We start from the raw sequence: 6,724 nt of genomic DNA, 5'->3' as shown, positions 1-6,724 counted from the left end.
AGAGAAGCTTTGGTTAAACCAAAGGGAATATGTCGAGAAAATATTGCAGAGGTTTAATATGCAGGATAGTAAACCGATGAAGGTTCTGTTTTGCTATATAACAACCCCCCCATTTCAATTTTTAAATCTTAGTCTTATAATGCCAAATAAGAAATGGGTCCCCTTTAGAATATGAATAAAAGCAATAAAAATTTTCAGTAAAATAAAATAAAAGTCATATAAAAAATTGCTTTATGAGTATTTAGGACTGCTCATCGCAAATCACAATTCTTTAGAACCGTGAAAATCCATTTAGAAAAGTGTGATGAGATTAGAGTCATAATAAAACCCTCATCACAAAGTTTTATCAAAGTAAGCCATTTATAAATACCATGTAATAAAACTATCATGTCGCGCACATCATATATCCCAAGGGATGACTCATAATGTTTCATTGAAATCTTGCGATGCGATAAAGCTATCGCAATCGCATATCGCTGATTCATAGGGAAGCATCTAAAAAACTCCATTGAAATCTTTTGCTGCGATTTAATTATCGCATATCGCGCTCTCAATAAAAGCACGTTATAAAATAATATGAATACATGAGGTATAGGGATAAATCGATTATAAAGAAATAGCGTGATTTTCCAAGTTTGAAATCTGTCGTCTCCACATGCCAGCTTAGCACTCATCACAATCGCAACTATGCAAAAAAACCTTTTCAGCGTGGTCGCTTGTAACTCCCGATTTGCGATACATGATTATTACACGAATATTAAAATAATATAATCGCAAATCACAAATCGCAGAGTCACAACACCTATTCTAAAAAGGACCGTTACAAAACTTGTGATGCGACATATGACTTCAACATTAAAGTTTCACGTTGGAAGTTACGGTAAAACATTAAGGAGAAATTATGGTTAAGTCCTTTAAGGATTTCATCCGTGGTTGCTATGTACAATATAAGATCTTTGGCATTTAATGCGTGTAATTACTTTCAATCTGTAATTTGTGTATTATCTCCTCTCAAGTTTTTCGATTGTTACGCTATTCTTCCTCATTTTGTAGAGCTGATCCAGGATCGCATAGTTGGGCAAGATATCTAAGAAATCTCGAAAGGCAGCAGTGGAAGAAGGACCAAAAAATATTGGTGTTAATTGTAGATACTACTTGTCTAGTCCTTGGTAAAATCTCATGGGAAGGCATATATGCTTTACTTGAAGCAGAAAATCCAACGGAGATAGAAGAAGAAGCAACAGCTGATGGAATTGATCGAACAGAAAGCACGCTCAATGATTTGGCCAGCTCTTTCCTCCATAAAATAGCAACCCAAGCCAAATTTTTACCATATAATGATCTAGTGAGATGGGTAATCGAAAGTATTAATATCACAGACAGAGCTTTCTTCACAGCCGATGGGAGGATGTTCGGGACATTCAAACCTAAAGATGACCATCAAATGCCTTGCCGATGTTATTGATCGCATGATCCCCGAGCTTGCATTTGCCACATACATGGGACAACTACACTCCAGGATGAGTCACCCTCCGGAAATTCAAAACATGCTTTCAATTTTTCAATTGCGAATACAGGAGAAGAAATAGATATGAATAATCTATTTAGATGCAATCACATAACTATTTTTTCAATTCAAATCCCAAGTTTTAATGAGTGGCAGTTCCAACAAATCGCAGTGATTTTAATAGACAGATTTAATTCCATTATATAAACTCTTTCATGTTATTAGAGAAGAGGCCGTCAATTTGTAAGCAGTGGATCAAGTTTACTGATTTTTGTGAAAGAACTTTTTCAAGACCTGCATTTTTGTATCTCCTGGAAGTTTCTGGAATAAAAAGGTGGAATCAGAATGTTACTTACATATCAAGACTCAAATGCATGCGGTATTTCTATCACTGTTCTTTTTGTCTTGTTCTTTATGTAATTAGCATTTCAGTTAATTTGCTATTGTTGATGTATTAACAGGCTTCAAGCAATTCTATATTGAGTCACTTCTGAACGATTTAGAATTTTTATATCAAAGATATATGTCAGCAATAAATACCAGTAGGTCATGCTATATGTTTTCATAATTTCTTTGTTTAATTTCTTAAACAAATTAATCATTATTTAAATGCATCTTCCTATGGATAAGTAAACCATCTATATGATTATTTGTCTGTTAGGAATTATCAAAAATCTCATTGTTATAAGATTACTCGGGTTATATAGATATATGTGTATATTTTCAGAGTTATAGATTAAATCACCTATGATCTTTGTTATACATTTAAAACACTCATTCATTAAACCATACATTATTGGGAAATTGGTCCCATAACATCCAGTCGGAGCCACCACTTCAAACGGAAAAGGAGTTGTACTAAGGTCCAGACCAGATGGTTATCCCCAATCTTGGTGCTACGATTTTAGAGCCATCAACATTTTTGGCGCTAGAAGGAGGGCCTAACTAACTGTGAATGGTGAGTAAATCTAAATCCACAGGCCATTTCTGAGTAGTAAAACTCCCTCACCATCTCCTCCAACTTCTCCGCATTCTAATTCTCCTATTCCTAAGCGAGAAGTTGAAAAGAATAATACAACACCCACTACTGAAATCTTAAACACACCAAATAATTCTTCTCCTAAACCCCTAAAGTACAGTCTTTGATTCATAAACTCCAAGGGTTTTCAATATCCCAAGAAGAATCTAAGTTATCCCAAGGCAGTGTGGCTTCACAATATATCCCATCACAGCCACTTACTAGGGCAAAGAGTGAAAAACTTGGTATTCCACCAATAGAATTCCCTCTACCAAGTAAAAAAGGGCTAGGAAGACACCATCAAAATCTAACAGTGAGACTTTGTCCTCATCATCATCTATTCCATCCATACCATTGCAAAGTCATCCATCCATTTCCCAACTTCAAATCATATTCCAAATAGGAACATAAACTTCAACATCCTCTACCCAATCGCTTTCAACTGCTTCTTCACCCTCTTCTACTGTTAGCTCAATGATGGAACATAATCAACCTCAACCAAGGCCATGGAACAACCTAGGAGCTATCAGAATGCCTGCACCTTTGAGCCAATTACCAGCACAACCTGAGAAATGGTTACCAAAATTTAATCATGACATTGGCTTGTTAGCAGAAGAACATATAAACAATTTCATGTTATCAATCAACTTGAATGGAGTAACGGAAGAAGATGTTGTAGTTAGACTATTCCATACACTCTACAAGGAGAAGTAGGATCGTGGTACTTTTCATTGCCACCAGGGTCTATCAATAGCTGGGATGCTTTGGAGGAGAAATTTCTAACTAAGTTTGGAGACAATAGGTCTACAACAACTCTGATCAATGATCTCCCAATCTTAAATCCAAATTAATGGAACCCATCAAAGACTTCAACTCATGCTTCAATAAGCAGTTGAATAAAATTCCTACGACATCCAAGCCTGGTGAAGAAGTCCGGAATGAATGGTATATTTTTGCCTTGCCTTCAAACATAGCCATTTTCGTTGATAGGGCTGCTAAACCAACATTAGCAGAAAATATAAAGGATGCAATCGTTGTTGAAAAACGTATCCTAGCTTTGGAAAAGAAAAACACTATAGAAGAAAGGAAATCAAAAAAAGTTACGTGTAGAGATGCTTCAAAGAAGAAAGCAATCAAGGATCCATATGACATGGAAGCTTTAAAAAAAGTTCTTAAAACTATGTCTAATGAAATGGTTGAAATAAAAAAGCAGGTAGCTGAGACTTATACAAAAAACCTTTTAGGAAATTTAAAAGAAATCAGCCAACTGATCCTAAACCACCTAATGCTATATCTAATGCAGAATCTGGTCTGGATGATGATGAAGATAAAGATAATGTTTTATCAGCTGAAGAAATGGATGAAGATGAAATAGTTCAATGTCATGGAATGTGGGACTTTATCTTACCCAAATTTTATAATGAACAGGAAGCTCTCCCAGTAAACACCAGGAACAAAATTATAGCAGAACCTAATCAAGAAAATTCTAAGAAGAAAAACACAACTCCTGTTACTAAAGACAAAGCTCCTACAAAGAAAACTCCAGTTGTGTCTCCCCACAATCAACCATCATCCTCCAATCCTCCCCCATCTTCTAAAATGCTAGTAGTTTTAGATTCCATGGACTATAACATTGTTGAAGACATGAAGAAGTCTCGAGCAAATATTTCTTTACATGAACTCAACAAGCTCAAACATCAACAAAATTTGTTGCTTAAAGAATTAAATGCAGTACCTTCTTCTCCTCTTCCAATTGGTGTATAATCCAAGGCTGTTAGAGGATCAGGTAAGCCACCATCTAATAAAGTAGATGCTCTTGATGCTGTTTTAATTAGGGATAGGTCAAATTCTCATACTCCTCCTTTTGTCTTGACTTATGAGATCTACAATAGAAATTTTCACAACTGTTTGATAGATTCAGTGGCTTCATCAAATATAATGCCAACCTCTGTTTTCTCTAAGTTAAATATTGAGCCCTAGAAGTCTGCAGTTCATATTGTTCAATTAGATCGAACTAAAGTACAAGTCTTAGGAGAAATAAATTCAGTTACTATCAGATTATGAGTTGATCCTAGGGTTGTCCAAAGAATTGAAATATTAATTGCTGACATCCTTGAGTTTTATAGTTTGATCCTTAGCAAAGACTGGTCCAAAAAACTTCACGGTTATATTTCGACTAATTGGTCTGATATGTGGCTCCCCTGTAATGGAAAACCAAATCAAATCAGAATAGATCGCGAAAAACATTTGACTCATACAATAACCGAGTTTGAAGAAGAAAATCAACCTGTAGCCTTCAATAATAACATTCTCGAAAACTATTCGGCTGAATCAGTTTTTGGGAATTTTAATGCTCAGCAATCCACTTTTCCTGTTAATAGTGTCATGTCACAGATCAAAAATTTCTCCCATACTGATACCTCAAGATGTATCAATGTTTCAAATGAACTTGTAAATAATCTTGTAAATAAGCCTTTATTTTGGTCTTTGTATTTTGATGGATCAAAATCTAATGATGGTGTAGGAGCAAGATGTATTTTGGTTAGTCTAGAAGGAGAAAAAACGATGTTATCATGTAGGCTAGAATTTGAGTGTACTAATAACACTACGGAATATGAGGCATTGGTTCAAGGGCTTTATAAAGCAATAGGCCTTAATATCCAATATCTGAAAGTATTTGGTGATTCCAAGATTCTCATAAAACAAGTGAGAAATACTATCCATTGTCTCTCGGGACATCTAAAACATTATCAATCACTTGTTCAAGATCGCGTAACTCATTTTCTGGCATTTGACATTTCTCCTATTCCTAGATCACAGAATGCAACAACCAATCTTTTGGCTAATGTTGCTTCCAAGCTCCTTCCATCAGAGGATTATAGTCCAGATAGATTTTCTATTGAATTAATTTTTCAGCCATCTCTCCCAAATAATGTCACCAATTGGCATGTATTTAATCATGATGAGGATATCCTAAATTTCTTGACTTCTGAAGGGTCTTATGATGATCATATTATCGATGAAAGCGATCATGATCTTCAATTAAAAAAAGAATAAATGAAAATCCGTATTCCTAAATCCGTGGTCAAGCTAGAAGACCTTTATGATATTAAAGATAGATTCAAAAAGGTCACTCATCCAAAACTTCAAAGTTTTACTTTAAGGTTTGAATTAGTAAATCTTGGCACTGAAGCCAAACCACAAAATGTCAATCTAGGACTTGGACTTTCATCAGATGAAAGATTTGCTTTCATAAGATTATTAAAGAAATATAAAAATGTTTTTGCTTGGAATTACGAAGATCTGAAAAATTATGATACTTCCATCATTCAACACACAATTCCAATGATTTCTGATGAGAAACCTGTACAACAAAAGCTAAGGAAAATTCACCCAAATCTGGAAAGTCAAATTAAAGCAGAGTTGAATAAACTCCTTAAAGCCAAAATAATCTTTCCTGTCAGGCATTTTAAATGGGTCTCAAACTTAGTACCAGTAAGAAAGAAGAATGGTGATATTAGGATTTGCATAGATTTTAGAAATATTAACAAAGCATTTCAGAAGGATAATTTCCCATTACCAACAATGGAGCAGATACTTCAATCAGTAGCTAGCTCAGAGTTCATGTCTTTTCTTGATAGTTTTTCAGGATACAATCAAATACTGGTACATCTAGATGATAGGTTAAAGACTACATTTAGAACTAAATGGCGAACCTATGCTTATCGGAAAATGCCTTTTGGTTTAATAAATGCTGGAGCTACTTTCCAATGAGCCATGGATATATCCTTCAAAGGTTTGATCAATAGAACAGTCGTTGTTTACTTAGATGACATAACTATCTATTCTAAGAAAAAAATCAATCCTCTACATGATTTAAAATAGATATTTGGACGTTGCAAAAGATATGGGATTTCTTTAAATCCCAAGAAATCATTCTTTCCTCTTAATGCAGGTAAACTCTTAGGGTTCATTGTATCCAAAGATGGCATATACATTGATCCAGATAGGATAAAAGAGATCTCTGATATCCCTTTTCCACATAATAAGAAATCTATGCAATCATTTTTAGGACAGATAAATTTTGTAAAGAGATTTTTTCCTAATTTTTCTCATATAGTTTTTCCCTTGCAATCCATGATTAAGAAAAATTCAGAATTCAAATGGGGACATAACGAAAAAGAGGCTTTTGACTCAAT

The sequence above is a fragment of the Pinus tabuliformis genome, chromosome X (genome assembly GCF_031772625.1).
Source record: "Pinus tabuliformis cultivar Carrire ecotype Pingquan chromosome X, CPIR1, whole genome shotgun sequence".
In the NCBI taxonomy this organism is placed as follows: Eukaryota; Viridiplantae; Streptophyta; class Pinopsida; order Pinales; family Pinaceae; genus Pinus; species Pinus tabuliformis.
This window is presented reverse-complemented; position numbering follows the sequence as displayed.